Consider the following 21,917-nt stretch of genomic DNA (forward strand, 5'->3'; position numbering starts at 1 on the left):
CTTTAAAAACAAAGCAGAAATACTTTCCAGCTATCAAGAAGTACAGTCACACGGCGCAGTGGATGATGAGATTGCGACACTACAAGCTGATGTTTATCTCAAGTCCAGAATTCATGAAGACTTCTGATACTTACTCACAGAGGAAAAGTACGCCAACATGAGGAAATGTGCTACCTAATTGACTGCATTATTCGGCTCCACTTGTTTATGTGAGTCAGCCTTTTCCCACATAAAGATCATTAAGTCCAAGTACCGTTCCACCATGACTGGTGATCATTTGGAAGTGTGCTTGAGGCTGGCTATGAGTCAGGCCCCACCAAATTTCTTTTGATGCTAGATGCTAATTGCATTAGCATCTAGCATCAAGGCTAATGACTAGCATTGAAATGAACAGTAGCTTGCTAATGAATTGCAAAGTTTTGTTTTCTCTATTTAACAACCAACGTCAATTACTTTAACAGTAGTTAATGACAAATCTACCTCAAAGTTCAAGATGTGTTCACAGTAAGCTCTTCCTCTTCCCTCTCCATAACGTCAGGCATCTTCAAAGAGTGGTTTTATTTAATTTTGATTTTTCAATTAATTGTTATAATACAGTAGTGGTTGACTTGTCTTTCTTTGTATTTGCATGGCATTTAAGAATGTTACTTTACAAATATGAAAATTCAGTTGTATTTTGTACTAAAACAGAAGCATATTCAGAGAAACTAAAACCATTCACAGTGTTATGTTTTTTTATTAAGCTTTCAGGGTTGTATGTAAAAAAAAAAAAAAAAACTGGAGCTTGACTTGAATATCCCTTTAGTAATACAGTCTATTAATAATAATAACAACAGTCTTTTCGTTAAGGCTTTGTAAACTACTGCTTTTGTTAAAAATTAGCCCAATTTGTTGGCTTTAGTGTGTGTGTGGCAATAATGTGCTATCAGTGAGTGTAATTCAGACATCAAACATCTGTGAGTGTGTTGGATGATTGCCTTCCAGCTTCCTAAACATACCACCTATATTTTAACACCAAAGCCAGGTGAGGCAAAAAAAAACTTTACTCAGTAACAAACCGGTCTATAGGTTTTCTTAAACTGAACTTTTCAACTGCTAAGGCCAACGAAAAGCCATCACTTGTTGTAACACAATAGAGACGGAAGATGTCAGTACTTCATCATCAGCGAGGAGGCTTTGCAGGAAGAAAATGAATCAAAGTGATGAACTCTCCGTTGAAGTCCGATCAATAAGTGACATATTGAGATTCACTTCTATGAGCCTCTTGTCAATAGGCACATAATCTGCACGGATCGCCACGCATTCCCACTTGCACAAATCCATCAAAGAGACAGCGGATGAAGCGGTAAACCAGGCAGAAAACAGATCAGATAGCGAGTGACTTGGGGCCGTGTAATGGAGCCAATAGGCCTCAGCCAAGCAGAGCAAATGAAAAAAATCCTCTTCAAACAAGTTGATGATGATTTAGAAGTCAGACAGATAATATTGATTGGAGGTTAATGGAAAAACCTGCTCAGAAATGCTAACTAACTGACGGTTCACCCAGTTTGGCCGTCTAACAATTTGGAATTTAAATGGCCCAAATTTCAAACATGAATCCGGAGTGCCAACGGGGTATGCCACAGGACGCAAACTGCAACCAGTCTCAGCCATACATTTATTTTCTACAACACTTTTCCTCATTAGGGTTGTGCAGGTGAGCTGGAGGAGCTGACTTGGGGCAAAAGGTGGGATACACTCTGGTCTGGTTGCCAGTCAATCATAGAGCATATGCATCGTGTTCAGCTGCAAAGATGAACTATTAAATATTATGTTACAGTTACAGTATGCTCTAGTGGAAAATTGGTGCATTTCCACCATCCATTTTCTATAGTACTTGTCTTCATTAAGGATTCCGGGAGAGCTGATCCCATCCCAGCTGACTTTGGGTGGGATCCTGGACTGGTCGCCTGCCAATTGCAGGGCACATTCTAACAAGCATCCGTTCTCACTCACGTTCGCACGTATGAGCAATTTAGAGCCTTCAATTAAGCTACCGTTCATGTTTTTGGAATGTGGGAGGAAGCTGGCGTACCCGCAGGAAACCCACACAAGCACAGGGAGAACAAGCAAACCCCACACAGGCAGGCCCGACCTCTCGACAGTGAGGCAGACGTGCAGACAGTCACCATGCTGCCTGCAACCAATCCCAAATTTCACATTTTTTTACGCCTGCGAAAGCGAGCCCTTACCAACCCAAATGTGGTTTAGTATGGCAACAGACACACACAAGCGGGTGTCTATTAATAAAAGGCCTGGTACACTTTCGATCAATACACCTTCTGTGAGTGTGCGTGCACAAGGCAGCATTTCATTTGATGGTAAAATGCAGCCTCTCAACCAGAGACCTGCTTGTGTCAACAAACCGCAGGTACACGCGTGCGCACACACACACACACACACACACACAATTTGTGTTGAGATAAAAAGTACCTTGTTACTAGCACAAACCGCCGAGAACATGAGTTTAAACATTGACATACAAGCAGGCAAGCGTCCAAACACGCATAATCCTGACTGGCATGACACACCACACACACACTCATCCAGCATCTAGAAGTGATTGGTGCGGAGCCCGTTTGCCGAGATGCCCGCCATATTCATGAATTGATGTCTTGACTTTTCACTGTAGGCTCAATAATCTGTCTGTGGATGTGCTAGATATGACAAACAAAAGACACACAAGATTTGTCAGTATCCTAGCAGTCCACCTATCCATGTTTTTATAGCACTTATCCAGTTCAGGGTCTCTGCAGTGGCTGGAGTCAATCCTCGCTGGTTCAGGGCAAAAGGCAGACACATGCCAATCAATCACCGGGCAGTTGTGAATAGGGCATTGAGTCAGAACTGACCCCGCGCCAACTGCACTAGAGTGAACCACTACTAGGCCAACAGCCCATTCTGCCAACATTTTCAACTGGTCCTAAATCTTGCATGTCAAAAGAGCAAGAACTTGTTTATGAATTCCTTAGGAGACCCATTATACAAACTTTCAACAATCAGCTGCTCCTCTATTGGCAACAACATGAGCTTCAGGTCACTTCCTAATTGGCTATCGTTACGTTTCACGTCACTATCACAAAGTCTGTGGCTCGGCCGAACTCAGTGTTGACCAGACACAGAAGGACTGAGATATGTGAAAATCAAGCCTTTGCTCACTTTGGTGATTGTTGTATATGTGTACCCCGCTTTAAAGAAAACCTAAAAAACACTCGCCTTTAGTAATAATGTGCTGGCAATTATTCTATAATGCTTTTGTGTTTTAACTACTGTAAATGACAATAAATGCCAACTGGTGCCCCAGTCTTTCCTGATTGGAAGGCATTTACAGTGAGTCAATGTTTGCCAAATCATTGTGGAAAAAGGAACATTTAATCTCATGTGACTTCTTTCCCTGCTACAATCAGCCAGTCTCACACACACACACACACACACACACACACAGAAGAAGCAATAAAGTGGACACGGTGTTCAGTGCTTGAGATGAGGGCTTTATTGTACCAAATTAGAGGGATTTGGGCAGCAGCCAAGCTCCCTCATTGAAAAAAGGAATATGAGAGCCGTGCTTTGGGATGGGGGATTGAGGAGATTGGTGAGGAGGGCGGGGGGGTAACTGGGCCTTCAGTGGGAAACATATAGCATACATCCATTTCACTGAATGCTCTCTCTTATGTACTTCTATATATCCCCTTTCCACTCTAATCGTATTTAGTTGCCTATCTTTACAAACAGTAGTAACTTCGGAGGTTTGACTGCATTCCGCTGGTCCAAACACCATAACTAGCAGAGTATTATGTTGTTATGTTGGTAGACAAGCACCAGTTAAATTCACGAATAGAAATTTAAAGGGAGGACATTGGTAATTTTTTTTCCCTAAAGATGATGCCAAATTGGGTTTAAAACATAATTATTAGCCTTGTTGGACTTATTAGCACAGCGGTGGCTAGATAAGAACCTCTTCTTGACAACGAGTGTGCTGCCTGGTCCCTCCATTCCCACGTCTGTCTTCCAGCCACGCCAGTACCCTCCGAGTTCATCAGTATTCCGAAAGCGAGTCTATCAGCACCAGATAGTCGATGTGTGCGTGTGATTTATTTCCTCCGACAAGGGCGGACAGACACCCCGTGTGCAGGGCGTGAGGGAGTGACAGAAAGAATGTTGTGAGGCCGAAACGGCGGACGGAACATTGACCTCAGCGACTTGTGGTTCCCTGACAATCAGTATACAGTATGTGGCACTGATTGTGTGCGACTGTGTGCCCGTACAGACTTGGCACAAAGGGATGCTATTACTGAGATTTGCTAGTAGATGTCAAGTGCACTGTGTTACACCCGCAATAATATTTCTGCACGTGCATAATGGAGGTACATTCAGATGTTCGAGTACACAGACTGTCAATCAGAACACACACGCATACTTACCTACGGCAGAGTGCAATGAACCGCAGTGGCGTGCATTTGGTAACTGGGCCTTCAGTGGGAACTTAGCCGCCTTAATACCACCACCACTATTATGTCTCAATTCTGGAAACCATCAATGCTATACACAAACATAATATAACACCACGGAAAATGTGCCACCGACATCATCTGGAGCACTTCATAATCAATAGCCATCTAATATCAGGACAAAAACATAAATGTACAAGTAAATAAAATATACCATACCCACCAAAGACTATTACATGTATTAACCTGTGCAGATCGCTTACTAGCTGTTTTGCTTGTCGAACTTGACTGTAACAAGTTTTGTTCTGATCAACCACTCAGTAGATGGAAAAACCCTGACGTCTTTGTGCTGTGATGAATTTGAAATCTGATTGATTAAAGATAATATAGTTTAAATTAAATCCACGGACATCATGTCATGTCATGTTCTGTGGCGGTCCTGACTTGAATGGTACCCTCTGTGAGACCTCTGCCCCAAACAAACAACACACTCTGGAGTAGACCTTACATTTTATCAAAATATATTGAGTTATGAAAAAATTATAATAAAGCATCAGCAAAGAATAATTGGAGTTAGGGCAACAAGCAGAATAAAATAAAATAAAAATGTATATAATGTGTAAGAAAAGATTAGCTAACCTTAATTAGTCACCGAATGGGGAAATTTGCAATAATGCAAAAATTGCAATAAATGTAAGATATCCTTATTGCAATAATTACAATACTAGTGTGATAATTAGCTTTCATGATATGAATAAGATTGTAATGTCAAGTATTGTATGTTTAACCAACTTTCTGACACCTCAGACATACTCAAATGTACCTTATATTGCACAAATCTAAATAAACTTAAGGGGACCTTATAGCAATAATTACATTCCTAGAGTGAAAATTATATTTTATAATGTGAATTGGATTGTGATGTCAATTATTGTGCTTTTAACCAACTTTCCGACACTCCAGACGTACTCAAATATTTCAAGGTGAGTCTCACTTACCTCCTATTTATAACATTATCATTGATAGAATCTCAGGTAATGAGTGCATGCAATTGTATCTTGCTTGGATCTTGAGTTACATTTACTGATTTGAGCATGCCTCTCAGTCCCAAAGGATTCGGTCAGCAAGTCACACGGGAAATGAACAGGGTCCTCACTAAACAAAGCAGTAACGTAACAGCAGCAAAATGATACATAATAATTAAGTACAATACACATGCATCTGCTTTTACACTAGAAGGAAACACAAACGACAAATAACTAACAATAAAACAATTAGCTTTAGCATGTCATGCTTTCATGTGATAGAAAACCATTTCTGACCGCGAATATCTGGGGGGTGGGTCGCAGTGCCCTGTACAGTTGCACGTCGGACATGCCAGGAACTACCACTAGTTATGTTATTAGATGTGACGTTTATAATGCAAGTGTCAATTGCCCTCATCCATTAACTCTATTTTGTCAGATCTCAAAAAAAGTAACACTGTGACAGGAAAATTCTAATGTATGAAGCATGTGCTCGCGTGTGTGTGTGTGTGTGCGTGCGTGCGTGCGTGCGTGCGTGTGTGTGTGTGTGTGTGTGTGTGTGTAATATAATCAGTTCCAGAAGAGTGACCAAGGAAGGCAGACCTCTCAGTTTCCCCTCCAATACTCATTTAGCTCCCTTCATCTACTCACTCTCATACGCTCTACGATATGCACACATAAAGCCCTATTCCCCAGCAGGTCTGGGCTGAGTGAATTCATGCAGAAGAGACGCAGACGGTCGCATGCCCCTGCACTCACAGCACACACACATACACACAAGCATGCAAGGCAGAAGGCGAGAGCGTGAAGTCATGATAAAAGGATAAGCCGGGAGTAGAAATGAAAACAGAGTGAAAAGAGAGTATGAAAATGCTATAAATTTCAAGTAGGATCGCCAGTGATCATATAATATGATATCATGATGGAGAGTGACTCTGTGTTTATGTGTAAAGGATTGATTGTATAGTGTAGTGCAGAATCAAGGTCAATGAGATGGGTTATAAATGGCTTCAGATACACACCAAACACATGGGATACACACAACCACAAGAACCTCCATGACACCTTTTGTCTATTTGTCTCATTGTGTATGTTTTATCAGGCAGTTGTCATTAATTGTGTGTTTTAAGTGGCCCATGCACGCCTTCTCACTCTCACTATGATCAGCCAAAAAGCAAAGAATAACAACAATCTAATGAAATAACAACAATATCTCTATTCATTTGTATAGCGTTTTTGTAAGGGTTAGGGTTTAACGAGGTAATCAAAAACTACACGATATGGGGGACTGTTATGAGTTGAAATGTAATGTAAAGTAAATTTTACATTATAATTGGAATAAATACAAATCATTGAAAATGAGTATTAGGATATATATTATAAAATATATTTATTTCTACAAATGTAATCACACTGTTATTAAAAATATATTCAAATTTTGACAGAAGGCTTTTAACAGAAAAAGGGTTAAAAGACAACTAGGAAAAAGTGCAATATTTGAGAAAAGCGGGCAGTACGGTGCCCTAGTGGTAAACATATCTGCCTCACAGTTCTGAGGCGCAGGGTTCGAATCACAGCTCTAGCCTTCCTGTGTGGAGTTTGCATGTCACATGTTCTCTGTGCGTGCACGGGTTTACTGAGGGTACTCCGGCTTCCTCTCACATGTGAGTGTGAAAGATTGTTTGTCTATGTGCGCCTTGCGATGGGCTGCAACCAATCAAGGGCGTACCCTCCGTCTTGCCCCAGGTCAGCTGGGAGAGGCTCCAGCTCACCTGTGACCCTAATGAGGTCTAAGTGTTACAGAAAATGGATGGGTGGATGCAAGAAAAGCACACAGAACCATACCAAATCCACTTGGCAAACAGATTGGGCCAATTCTAAGAATAACAATATTGCCACAAGCTGCAGTGATCAGCATCCAAGCAGAGTGGGAGCGCTTTGATAAGACTTCCTTAGGAAATTATGTAAATGTGGTTTTCATTCATTGGAAAATACAGAAATATTGCTGTAAAAAAACACGTACTCATGTGCATATTAACAAAACATATGTAGTTATTTACACATACCAAAAAAGACTATTTCAAACAGAGGCCAAGCAGCAACCCTTGACATAATTGGAAACATTTTTAGCTCATTGTATGCCAATTTGCAAGATTTCGTCATTTGGTTTTGTTTACCGTAAGCAGAAAAAGCCAATGAACTGATTTGGGGAAAAGGCGGGACAGTTTGACACGATGTGATTATATATGAAAGGATGGTATTTGTGTGGAGTGTAAATTAAAATGGCTCCCTGTCAGTCCTGACTTGTCCCCTTTAAATGAGCATGAAAAGGATTATAAGAACTATATCATACACCAAAATGCATAAAAGATGAAACGAGACAGCCTGTTGTTAATGTCCACAAATCCACCTTGAATCTTACACATTAAATGTTGACACTTTTTATGTGTACCATTATTTATGTGTTCCCTCTTATTCCTTTTCTGCAAAAAGTCCACTTTAATCACCTTTGTCATTGCCCATTCCATCATATGGTTCAGTAATGACTGCAGCAAACAGTATAAACATGCACACACATGCACGTCAATGAACACATCTACATACATCCCCTTGTGATGTTGACGTGTTGAATTCATAACAAAGAAAAGACGCCGTGATGTTTGCATTGCCATGGCAATGCAGAAATTAATTAGCATGCCGAGCAAAGTAGCTGCAGGAGAATGTAAATAACTGCATTATCATTCACCCAAGACTTTCGGTGTGCTTGCGTCTTCAATTTTGGATTTTTGTGTGCCACAAAGCGTTCCCTGAGCAATACGTAATTTTGGTCATCTTAACATGTCTTCAAACACAAACTTAACCAAAGAGCTGTGTGAAACTAATTACAGTTTGCTCATCAAACGTGACCCAACTTCCAGAAGGCAGCGTGGTGGCCATCCGACAGACTGTGCCCACATATGATGTGGATCCAGACTGTCGCTGTTAGCGGCCTCCTATAAATCACCGTAAGTGTTTTCTACAATGCATCAGCGTCCTCAAAAAACACACATGCACCATCTGCACCACTGCCAGCCCTTGAATTATGAAGGCTGTCTGCGCTCCCTTATAATCCATGTAAGTACTTCCTCAGTTGGGCAGGCCGTGTGCAAGTTTTGATGAAGCCTCATAGATGGTAACATTTGTCTTTGATCGACTACGTATGTGCAAGAAGCGGAGTCCATGTGAAGGTCTACACTGATGAGAAGCTTTGGCCTGGAAGAGGCTACTTTCATGCAGAGATTGACAGCCATAATTAATTGGTTGGGTTAACGATAGCACAGATTAACCTGAGTCAAGCGCTCACCACAAAAACAAGGTTGTAGACAGCAAGCGCAGTCGCACGGGGGTGCAAAAATAGGATGGCATGACCAGTCAGTGTTTGTAGTGGGATAATAAATCGTCTAAGTGGGTACAAAATACTGAAAACAGATGCTCCACATGTAGCGATCACGTCAACATTTCTGTGCCCTACTTTAAATGAACAGAACTTTAGGCCTCTCCCCGACTTTGATTCTCCAAAGGGTTCCACCATCAAGAGTCATTATGATGGCAGAAATTGTCTCAAGCTTTGTGAGAACTGAGCCCTTCCTCCTCAAGGAACTACAAGGCAAAGTAACGACTCCATCCCTTCTTAACAGGTCCGATTACATGAGCATGACCAAGCGCTTTGCAATAGGGATGGGAAGAATAATCTAATAACTGATTTATGATACTGAGATGTTTGGCATTGAGGCAAAATGGAGTCTCACCTAGTTTGCTTTCTGAAGAAGTACAACATGACAGAAACTATGGGAAGTTCAACTGAGCTATTACATCCGGCAATTCCTCCAGTCAGCATTATTCAGCTAAATATAATAGTGGCATCGAAGCAGGAGTTGAGAACATTCAGTGAGTCTCCCATCACATCAAAAATACAGTATTTCAAAATAAAAACAAATCAATTGATTGATTTGTAAATTTAATGCAACAGTGTTATGGGACCTTTAAACATTCAAAGGGGGGTCTCAGAGTTCGAGTTCTTTGAAAAACACAGCATTGTTTTTCTGACCGACACGTTTATTAACGGTTCAGTTTAGTCATGAGCAAGGATGTCACAACCAAAATAACTAAGGTGAACCACAGCAATCTTGTTGTGTTTGTGCTTATTATTATTATGCATTTAATGCACTGCTACTGTATGTCTACCTCAAAACTCACATACTCTGAGCAATAGTACATAGTGTTTCTTCAAAATGTACAATGCCAAATGCTGGCTTGGCATACATATTACATTTGGAATTGTTTTTGTGTTTTTTTTGTTTTGTTTTTTAAATGTGCGAATGCGATCATCGTCTGATCATCGAAACTTTTCAGATAACCAAAGGAATATTAATAGATTTTTGTCCTGCAAACATACGTCAACTTTACTTTTTATTGTACTTTATCTGTTCTCTGTAGTTTATCTCCAGTTATTGTCCTCCATCAACTTTTGATCTACATATTTCCCTTGGGCACACCATTGTTGCACCACCTTTAAATCTACCTCGCTCTCTCACATTCCAGCCTTTCTCTCTCTCTCTCTCTCTCTCTCGTTTTCTTTTTCCTTAAGTGTCTCTGACAATGATGTATTGTTTGTCGGCTCAGGTAATCCATCTTGCCATGTCCCAAACCTGAACACACAGTCGCACTGCCCTCCCCCACCACTCTGTCTCTCCTCCATATGTTCCTCCTTCTAGTATCCTTCCATCCCAAGGTTAGTGAGGGATGCTCATGAGGTCCATCTGCCTGACAACTCCCGCTTATATGTGGCATAAGTACTTCAAACCTGCCTATTCTGGCTAAAAGGTAGGTGAGGCTTTCTCGTGATTTGAGATAGGGTTGAGGCAATGACACAACTAATATCTACAGTACATACAATACATGAAATCTATCTATCTATCTATCTATCTATCTATCTATCTATCTATCTATCTATCTATCTATCTATCTATCTATCTATCTATATTTTTAGAACCTTGTTTCATAAAGAAATATTATGGACAAATGGGCCAAGAAACATTAAGCAAATGTAATCACTTTATTAAATACTACTGTTCTGGACAGTTCTAACTCAACACTGCTTCTTAAAGCTTTCATTCGGTCAGTTCATGCCTCCCATCCACTTGCAAAATGGCCCAAACTTTAAAAAAAAAAAAAACACTAAGTATCTCTAAGGTAGGATGGAAAGCCAATCTTTAAAGACGAGTATGTGGAAAATGGTGAATTTGGGTCTCACAACACTAAATGAACATACCCCCTCTGAGTGTGCACTTGGATCATCTTAGCAGCCTCTTTAACTAATACGCCTTCCAAACAGTTTGAGTCAGCGCCAGCTGAGTGTGTCTTCACGCGTCAAACTCCCACAGTAGCACCCATTCATACGCAGGACCTCCTAAGAGCAACCACAGTGCACCACTGTTAGCGCTGCTCCTCCGAAGGATGGCAGACACTCCTTGAGACATCATACTTGGATTTACACATACATTCGTACAGGGATATGGGACCGGAATTATAGTCGATTGAGTTATAGCTTGATTAAGAATTCTGTCGACTATGTGGAATTGATAGTTGATGAATCACATCTGGACACAATTGTGGCAAAAGTGCACCAATTATCTACAACCAGCAAAAGAATTAGTCGCAATTTGTCGAAAGAAAAACAACATGACGTCAGCTATGGAAGTCGAGCTACATTCCGGCAAACCTCCACTACGGCACGGCATTGACATGGAAACAGGAGTTCAGAACATTTGGAGATGTTGTCCCATCCCTTTAAATCAAAAATGTAAAAAGATAAATAAATACATTGGTGGTTTTTGCAATCGAATGCTCATCTCTAACATGGGTAAAAAAGACAATATACAATCTGGCTGCCCTATGAGGACAGGTTGTAAATGTTAAACTCCATGATTGTATTTTCTCTACATCATATTGTCGTATCGCCTCTCGTCTGTATTTGTTAACTTTAGCAAGAAATTGATTAATAACTAAAATTTTCGGCACGGTGACCGACTGGTTAGAGCGTCTGCCTCACAGTTCTGAGGACCCGGGTTCAATCCCCGTCCCCGCCTGTGTGGAGTTTGCATGTTCTCCCCGTGCCTGCGTGGGTTTTCTCCGGGCACTCCGGTTGTGAAATGTTGCTCATGTTGCTGTTTTACAGGGCTGACGTAGATTGTATTGCAAATGAATTTTTTTTTTTAAATATAGTACTGATACACTATTGTTATTTATTTATTTTATCTATATCTCTCTGTATTTATTTTAGCTTTTCTATGTCTTATGCATTAGTCTTTTTCTTTTTTCTTTTCTTTATTTTAGTTTGTTCTTCCCTTCCCGTGTTTCCTAACTGGGGAGCGTCAGCCCGCAGCTTCTGCTGCTGATGGCCCTCCATGATGGCGCTCCTTCGCTCCACTCTGTGCTCAGTCATGTTTCAACAACTGTGTTATTTATTTAATCATCTTTTTTTAATTGTAACTAATTTTACACACAAGTGTTGGGTGTCGTAGGGGCTCAGAGACTGCGGGTTGGTGGGAGGGATGTGTTTGTGTCTTTTATCATTTGTCTTGCGAAGCAGTTTGTGTTGCTTTTTAAGTATAAAAGGTGCTAGATAAAAGATGGATGAATTGATTGATTGAAGGTGTGCGTGTGGCAGCATGGTGGTTGATGTCGGCATGTCTGCCTCACAATTCTGAGGTTCTGGGTTCTGGATTGGAATCTCAGCCTTCCTGTGTGGCGTTTGCATGTATTCCCTGTGCTTGCGTGAGTTTTCTCCATGGATATTAGGATAACTGAAGAGACACAGATCTGACTGTGAGTGTGAATGGTTGTTTGTCTATCTCTGCCCTGCAATAGACTGTACCCCGCCACTCGCCAAAAGTCAGTTGGGATAGGCTAGAGTTAGCCGCGACCCGAATGAGGATAACTTTCTTTCCTCATATCATTCCTCCTCACTGCTTATCTGGAACAAGGAAGTAAAAAAGACAAATGAGAGAAAGCATGGCAAAAAGATAAAACATAGCTGGATAGTGTGTGTGTGCGCGAGCGGGGTAAAGACAGAGAATTAAATTGGCTGCTTGTTCCTCGCATGCGCCTCAGCTCAGTCAGACAGTGAACAGCCTCGTGCAGTTCAGCTTTCCAATTACCTCAAGCAGATGGAGCTGGCGTTGCTCGATTTAAAGGCTCCGAAATTGCTGTTGTTGTTTACTGTTATCTGCTATTGACTGTACCTCAGGGATGGAGTTATGATGCCCTATCCTCCTCATGGCCTTTTCCTACACACTCGCCGTTCTACTGGACATCCAATCAAATGTTACACTATACCTGACTCACTGGATCTTCCTGCGCTGCAGGAGAAAAGCAGCTGTTCTAATGCACTCGATACTCAAGGCCTGCGGGTCCAATCTTTCCAGCCACATTGAATTAGATTTCTATCTGTTGCACACAATGGAACTTGGTCAGAGGGAGAAAAGTTTATTCTTAGATGGATGGATGGATGAACAGAAAGATGAATGCTGTCAAAAATGGTTCAGTAATAAAATGGTTCTTTAATGATAGATAAGTAAAGTGATACTGTGAGACACTAATATTATCCGTTCATTTTCCATAGGTATGTTTCTTTGCATAAAAGGAAGATAAACATTCAGTGTGTATGATGCGAAATAACACTGGCTATAAAATTCGGTACATTTGCACAATACATGCCTATAGAAAGATAATAATTTTCTGTTGAGATATTCATTCAGCAAAATGAATGTGATTTATTCCGGTCACCGTCATAAATCGTAATATGTTTACTACTGTTGTTGTGTACAGTATAATTGCTCTGCATCTTACTGAGAACTACTTCCAATATGTCCCCCCCTCTCATGATGCTAAATATATAGTTTCTGGGCAAGGATGTGTAATATTTAAAAAATATATATATATTTTATGTGGTAATTTAGTGGTTTTGTAGCATTTTGTGTCTGGTATATGTGACTGCTCAGTCATTTGCCAAAAAAAATGTCTCCATTCAATCAAATGCCCTTCTTAGATTTTATGAAAATACTGCACTGAATGTTTGTAATATTTTGGTTACTTAGCTACAGAAAAAGGGCAATATGTCAGTATGATGCAATGTAGTTTCACAGTTCACACCATGCAAGCTACAACCACATCTGTGAACACATTGTTAAATGAATACCCCGCCGACCGGGAGATTGAACTGAGATGATTATTTTTGGAAAGCTCTTGTATCTTGGATCTTAACAGTGATGTTGATTGTATGTTTGTTGATTTGATGTAAAAAAATAAATAAAAAGACAACGTTTTAAAATAAAAAAGGAACTGTAATGTAAACAATAGTCAAGATTAGTTTTAGGAGAAACAGATTTACTGATATAGTCTAATGCAAACTGTATATCGCTTCAATCACAAATAAATCCTAACCGCATTTGGAAACCCCAATTGTAAATGGATCCACAACTCCTGCAGAGAAGTCCCTTGTGGCGCAACTCTAGAAACAACTGTTGAAATGCCATCCTGAGCTCTTATTTCTTCTCCTGCCCTTTTCACAATGTGCGCTCAAACAATACATAATAAATAGCCCTGCTTGCTGCTGTAATACGCGCAAGTCGACACACGTTTGCCTGGCATGCGGTCCTTCATGGATATAATGCGGTGTCAAGGATGAACTCTCACAAGGAAAGGTAACAGGGGCAGAGCTAAGGGCGGGCCTGGATGTGCACAGGCCCACCCAGATTGGCAGACTTCCCCCCCAGTGGGATTAATGAAAATATATTTTTAAATATAATTTCATTTAAACATATCATTGTGCTTTTGATTTTATTGAATATTAAGAATTGAATACAGCCTACACAAAAATAAAAACAAACTTCATGTTTCACACGTTCGCGCATCACGACTCGCGAACCTCGCGACACTTGAGTTCATCAGCAATTAGATGGCGGGTCGTTATACCTGCGCGCCAGGTGGAGTTAAACAATGGCAAAAAAAATTTGGGGGGGGGGGGAAAACACTTGAGTACAAAAACAATTTGAGTACAGCTGCAGCAGTTGCTTCGGTTGTCACAAGACATTTATTGACTCAGGAAATGAGGGAAACACGTCTTCGTCACCATCCCAAGAGGAAAGGCATGCTCGCTCTTCTGCTAAGTATTCAGCTCCGACCCAGAGACTGGCATTGGTGGCGTCTCATGACTGTACACCTTTAGATTTATCATCGATGGACAAACCACCGACTCAAGTTGATTTTGAAAAGGTCGTGAGGCAGACCGAAGAATTAATGAAAAAACACTAACTGGGATGTGGCTGCGTCTCGTGAGCGCAAGCTGCCCTCAAAGTTTCACACATCCATTGTGTCCACAACATTGGAGAAAACGTCAACGATCAAAAGTAACAGTGATTTAAAAGCTCTGTGCAACAGAACCGGCGATTTAAAGAGCACATATACGGAATAATGAGAGCATCGGCCTCCTTTGCACCTGGATTTGCCACTTTTAACGACGAAGACATTTTAAAGGCTCCGTGTAACTTGTATGGGATTGAGATAGCTGATGCTGAAAACACTGTGTTCACTCAGCATATCAGAAGGAAAACGGGTCGGGACAACTTTCCCACATTGATGGAAATACTGGACAGCTGCCCGTCGGACATTTTTCCAAATATGAACAGTATGGGCGGCACGGTGGCCGACTGGTTAGAGAGTGAGCCTCACAGTTCTGAGGACCGGGGTTCAATCCCCGGCCCCGCCTGTGTGGAGTTTGCATGTTCTCCCCGTGCCTGCGTGGGTTTTCTACGAACACTGCGGTTTCCTCCCACATCCCAAAAACATGCATAAATCGAAGACTCTAAATTGCCCGTAGGTGTGTATTTGAGTTTGAATGGTTGTTTGTTTGTATGTGCCCTGCGATTGGCTGACAACCAGTTCAGGGTGTACCCCGCCTCCTGCCCGATGACAGCTGGGATAGGCTCCAGCATGCCCGCGACCCAGAAGAAGCGGCTCAGAAAATGGATGGATGGATGAACAATATGTTGAGGGTCATCATAACGCTCCCTTTGACCTCCCGCATCGTCGAGGGACTTTTCTCCGCAAAAAACAGGATCCAGACGTGCCTGAGTTCAGCCATGCTGACCAGACGCCTCAATAATTTGACACTTTTGTCATTTGAAAAAGAAATGATTGACAATTCGGACTATGATGACATAATCAATGCTTTTAACTCAAAAGCCCAGAAGCCTCCGCCTTCTGTAATGGTAAGACAGTGGATTTGTTTTATTCCGGCACATGCATGATTGTGGTTATTCCGGCCCACCGTGGCATGATTCTGGTTGTCTAAGGAAGTTCTGAACTTAGTTTTATACAGTTTGTCATTTTATTTCGGTCTTAACAGAAACATATAACAGGTAAATATATATATATATATAGAGAGAGAGAGAGAGAGAGAGAGAGAGAGAGAGAGAGAGAGAGAGAGAGAGAGAGAGAGAGCGCGAGCGAGCGAGAGAGAGAGAGAGAGAGCTTTCTTTAACAATGCAATGTTAATGGTTGAACAGACATGGCAGTTTTTTTTTTTTTGGGGGGGGGGATTGAAAAGTGATGGTCTTGGAGATGCAAGGATTCCAGGGATACAGTATGTTTGTTATTGTGGTTGTATTAATAATAATTAGGTTAGCTTATTTGGCTGCAACAAATGGGTAAACTATTAAAAACACTTGAGAATGCTGTAGTTCATTTGTTGTTTCGGGGGGGGGGCTGAGAGTTTGTTGTCATATTGTTGTATTCTTTCTTTTAAGTGGACTCTGAAAACTGAAAATGTTGTTTACTTTAGAAGAGATGGAATGCTTGTGGGCGGCACGGTGGCCGACTGGTTAGAGCGTCAGCCTCACAGTTCTGAGGTGCGGGGTTCAATCCCCGTCCCCGCCTGTGTGGAGTTTGCATGTTCTCCCCGTGCCTGCGTGGGTTTTCTCCGGGCACTCCGGTTTCCTCCCACATCCCAAAAACATGTATTAATTGGAGACTCTAAATTGCCCGTAGGCATGACTGTGAGTGCGAATGGTTGTTTGTTTCAATGTGCCCTGCGATTGGCTGGCAACCAGTTCAGGGTGTACCCCGCCTCCTGCCCGATGACAGCTGGGATAGGCTCCAGCACGCCCGCGACCCTAGTGAGGAGAAGCGGCTCAGATAATGGATGGATGGATGGATGGAATGCTTGTGAATGTGTGCTTAAGTGGCGCATCTGTATTTGTGTGTAAATTAACTAGAAATTTATAAAAGAGACCTTTGCAGATCCTCAAAAGGGTCGCGGGCGTGCAGGAGCCTATCCCAGCTATCTTTCGGCGAGAGGTGGGTTACACCCTGGACTGGTCGCCAGCCAATCGCAGGGCACATAGAAACAAACAAACAAACTTTCGTGCACACATTCACACCTAAGGGCAATTTAGAGTCTTCAATCAACCTACCATGCATGTTTTTGGGATGTGGGAGGAAACCGGAGTACCCGGAGAAAACCCACACAGGCACGGGGAGAACACGCAAACTCCACACAGGCGGGGCCGGGGATTGAACCCCACTCCTCAGAACTGTGAGGCAGATGTGCTAACCAGTCTTCCACCGTGCCGCCACTTATTTAAAAACTTAAGTATATGTTCAGGAATTAAAAACACATACAATATACCCCTTCTCCCTCACACCTCGCCATGACACCTAGTGAGATCAATTGAAGATGAAGGCATTCTATGAGACAGCCTGTGACAGTGTGTGTTTGTGCATGCGAGCTTGCATGGTGGCTGCCTGGCTTGTGTTTGAAGTACAATTAGCGGGTCTTCAAATAAACCGATCAGCGAGTGAGACTTCACAGAGTCAAAGGGTAGGAGTTGGCACATGATGATAGAGGAACACTGGGCCAGCTAGAGCTTCTCATCTTGGCTCTGCTGCTGGAATCTTTAAGCACAAATAAACGCAATGCTAAAAATGGCAGATTTTATGGCTGGCTAGGAACATGATAAGAGTTATGCACAGATGTATTATCAGGAACATCTCACTTCATAGACCACACTTACAGGTGGTGTGAAAATGAGGCCAGGAGACTGATGCTTGACTACTCTGTGATGGAGAGGCAGTTGCCATGGTAGCGATGGACTTCAAGGCATCAGGTGCTTTGAATGCCACTCTGCGGTGTACAGCAGTGTGTTCTTGCCGTTCACACACACATACACTGTTAATGAAATCACTGGAGCACATTTTCATCCAATCTCAGTTTTCTGTGGTGTTTTTCTGTGAGCAGAATTATTATTAATGTGAAAATGTTTGATAGGAATCTTCATTGCATAAATGGCCTTCTGCTTTTCATGCAATCAAATGCATGTCGCTCCATTAGTTCCTTCAACAGAGAAAAAAATTGATAGACAGAAAAATGAGGATGACTCTGGAATTGAGGCCACTTAAGCACCGGGGTGCCTTGCCCCCTCAATGTTTCGTTACCTGTGCTTTACAAGGCCAGTCAGACAAGAACAGTTTTTCTTTATTTGCGTAGTTAAAATAAGAAAAGGACACACACTACTTATCCTTTAAAGCATAAACGTCGGGGTACATTGTTGTGATGTGACAAAGCATAGTGTCAAACAAATGGACTGTATCTTCCTTAAAGAATGTTTTTTCTTTGTTCTTTCATAACATAACATTCCACATTTAGGTTCTTAAATTATCTTTACAAAGGGTCCTCAGTTTAGGATGGTCCCAATGGTCATGTTTCCAAAAGGCATGTGAAGAACTTGTTAGCACCCGTTCCACTGTGCAAGCCCATTCCTTAAAGGTAAGGAGTCATACTTATGTTACTCATTTGATTATTTTATATTTATAACCTAGAAGTGTATTTCATACAAATATTTACTATAATTATTAGGGATGTCCCGATCCGACCGTTGAGGTGGGAAATTGGTCCGATGTCAGCAAAAAAAAAAAAGTATTATATTGGACTGTATCTAAAATCTCCGATTTTACCACTCTTATACGAGCAGTCTTTTCCATGCTCCACTCCAGCACTTTTTCCCAACACCGCCCGGACAGCATGCAGAGCCCACATGATCACAACAACAGATTCCTAAGGTGCTAACATAGTAGCAAGGAGTAAGAGTGAATGTTGCTTGCTTAAACTCGTTTATTGACACGCCAGTTGAAATTCATTGTAAAACTAAACACACCCACAACAAAAGAATTACACCTATTGAATGTTCAAATACATCACAGACTGTTTATTTTTGTTTTTGTTCACAAAATTTGCTAGCACAAAGCTAACACACGTTGAATGAAAAACACCCTTGACAAGCTAACGGAAATTAGTATTGAACTTGCGGCACATATATCGCTCTAAAAAATAAATATTGTGACACAAATGCTGTATAAACACACACAAACGGACAATATTTCATTAATCTGAGGCATATATTCTTCAAACTCTGTGAAAAATGAGTTGTATTAACAATATTCGATCGTGTCTTCTACTTTCTTTGTTGCTGCGTGTATCTCATTGCATGCGCCACACTGCCCCTCAGAGGTCAAGACCTGCACAGCAGGAACAGCGAGCCCAACAATGAAGACACACACAGAGACCGGTAAGAACCGCGAGCATCACTACATGAATCCTAGCCGCCATGATATTGTCAATACAACGAAACACAAGTTGCATCAAGAAGTTCAAAAGTGTATTGCCACACACGTGGAGAAATCAAATACTGTTCCCACCATAAACTCACAGTAAAAAAAAACAACAAAAAAAACTGAATTGAACTTTATTTTGCACTTAAAAGTATAATTTGCATTTATTTATTGATGTTATTTGTCATGGTTTTGTAATTTATTTTTATCTAATCTATTCAAATGTAGAATATGCTTATGTTTAAGTTAAGCAGTCGTTATATTGCAATTTAAATATGTATTTTGTTATTATTGATTTTAGTGACGTTATTTTTCAGGATTTTGTAATATAATTTATATTTATTTTATTCAATTGTACTACATTCTTATTTTTAAAGTTACTTTACGTAACCAATTGGTTAATAATAAATGGGTCAGTTTTTCTCATACCTATTCTTGCTGATTAGTGTTCTCTGTTTGAGTAATATCACTTCATCAAGCCTTTTCTAACATTCCACACTACAAAATAAGTAAAGTTTGTATGATTATTGCTGATATCGGCTCAGACCGATATCGGTATCGGCCAAAACTCAAGGCTGCAATATCGGCTTTGGATCGGAAGTGAAAAACCTGGATTGGGGCATCCCTAGTAATTATGACTTCAGCACAATAGACTATGTGTATTTGTGTACAAAATCCGGTTATGTCAGTGCCATATGAACACAAAATGGTTGTAAACCGAAGACCCCCCCCATAATTTGTAGCTTCTTTCTTCTGAGTCAGCTTGCTATATGGAGTAATTAGACTAAATAGCTGTCTACTCTGGGTCAATTTGTAAAAAACAACAATGCCACCATTTGAAGAATTTATTAGGGAATTGTATGAATAATTAATATTACGAGTGGGCTATTTTCCAGCAGGATGAACATCACTGCGACAGTGCTAGGTTCATGCACACAATTAATATTTCAACATAATATGTATTATTGTAGCACTATTTCACTGTGGTTGAAGCATAGCGCATGCCATTTCATCCATTATTACATTCTCCCAAAATACACACCTTTTTACTTGTATTAGTGCATAACTGTAACATATTTAGCAGTGCAACTTTGCATATGAACACATTGCATTTGCCCTGCGATTGACTGGCGATCAGTCCAGAGTGTACCCCGCCTGACAGACGGCCGGCCGGATGGATTTATACAAATTATAGCTGATAACGGGTTGGACCCTTAACACAAGTACTGTACAGCATACATTTTTCAAAGTAGAGCTAACAAGTAAGAAGTCAGAAAGAAAGAAATTTGTTCTTTGAGGTTTTAAGCCCCCTCCTTGAGCCGTCACCTTGTCGTGGTGGAGGGGTTTGTGTGTCCCAGTGATCCTAGGAGCTAAGTTGTCTGGGGCTTTATGCCCCTGGCAGGGTCACCCATGACAAACAGGTCCTAGGTGAGGGACCAGACAAAGCACGGCTCAAAGACCCCTAATGATGACGACAAACAATGGACTTCGTTTTCCCTTGCCCGGACGCGGGCCACCGGGGCCCCCCACTGGAGCCAGGCCTGGTGGTGGGGCTCGAAGGCGAGCGCCTGGTGGCCGGGCCTGCACCCATGGGGCCCGGCCGGGCACAGCCCGAAAGGGTAACGTGGGTCCCCCTTCCCATGGGCTCACCACCTGTGGGAGGGGCCATAGGGGTCGGGTGCAGTGTGAGCTGGGCGGTGGCCGAAGTCCGAGTGGACCATGTTCCGCGCCTCCATTGCAGAGGCGGCCGACCGGAGCTGTTGCCGTAAGGTGGTCGGTGCCTATCGTGGCGGCAATCCCCGAACCCGTTGGTGGACACCAACGGTGAGGGATGCCGTCAAGCTGAAGAAGGAGTCCTATCGGGCCTTTTTGGCCTCTGGGACTCCTGAGGCAGCTGATGGGTACCGGCTGGCCAAGCGGAATGCAGCTCTGGTGGTCGCTGAAGCAAAAACCCGGGCATGGGAGGAGTTCGGTGAGGCCATGGAGAAAGACTTCCGGACGGCTTCGAGGAAATTCTGGTCCACCATCCGACGTCTCAGGAGAGGAAAGCAGTGCACCACCAACACTGTGTATAGTGGGGATGGGGCGCTGCTGACCTCGACTCGGGACGTTGTGAGTCGGTGGGGAGAATACTTCGAAGACCTCCTCAATTCCACCGACACGCCTTCCCATGGGGAAGCAGAGTGTGGGTTGTCTGAGGCGGGCTCTCCTATCTCTGGGTTTGAGGTCACCGAGGTAGTTAAAAAGCTCCTCGGTGGCAGGGCCCCGGGGGTGGATGAGATTCGCCCGGACTTCCTAAAGGCTCTGGATGTTGTGGGGCTGTCCTGGTTGACACGCCTCTGCAACATCGCGTGGACATCGGGGACAGTGCCTCTGGATTGGCAGACTGGGGTGGTGGTCCCCCTTTTTAAGAAGGGGGACCGGAGGGTGTGTTCCAACTACAGGGGGATCACACTGCTCAGCCTCCCTGGTAAGGTCTATTCAGGGGTGCTGGAGAGGAGGGTCCGTCGGGAAGTCGAATCTCAGATTCAGGAGGAGCAGTGTGGTTTTCGTCCTGGCCGTGGAACAGTGGACCAGCTCTACACCCTCGGCAGGGTCCTCGAGGGTGCATGGGAGTTCGCCCAACCAGTCTACATGTGTTTTGTGGACTTGGAGAAGGCGTTCGACCGTGTCCCTCGGGGAGTCCTGTGGAGAGTGC

At 42.3% G+C, this 21,917-nt stretch overlaps 1 protein-coding gene and 1 long non-coding RNA gene across 4 annotated transcripts in view; one reads left to right on the forward strand and one right to left on the reverse strand.

Moving 5' to 3' along the window:
- The window catches only part of kif26ba (kinesin family member 26Ba), a 121,846-nt gene that overhangs the window by 81,580 nt on the left and 18,349 nt on the right, over window positions 1-21,917 (reverse strand). The window lies entirely within an intron of this gene.
- Window positions 1-21,917, forward strand: part of LOC133474288 (uncharacterized) — a 73,538-nt gene that overhangs the window by 39,325 nt on the left and 12,296 nt on the right. The window contains exons 5-6 of one of the 2 annotated variants that reach the window (XR_009787443.1): window positions 18,258-18,377; window positions 19,117-19,176. This is a non-coding gene — a long non-coding RNA (uncharacterized LOC133474288). Of the gene's footprint in view, window positions 1-18,257; window positions 19,177-21,917 lie in introns of both variants that reach the window. The other variant, XR_009787442.1, reaches the window with a different exon arrangement.

This window comes from Phyllopteryx taeniolatus, chromosome 2 (assembly GCF_024500385.1).
Source record: "Phyllopteryx taeniolatus isolate TA_2022b chromosome 2, UOR_Ptae_1.2, whole genome shotgun sequence".
In the NCBI taxonomy this organism is placed as follows: Eukaryota; Metazoa; Chordata; class Actinopteri; order Syngnathiformes; family Syngnathidae; genus Phyllopteryx; species Phyllopteryx taeniolatus.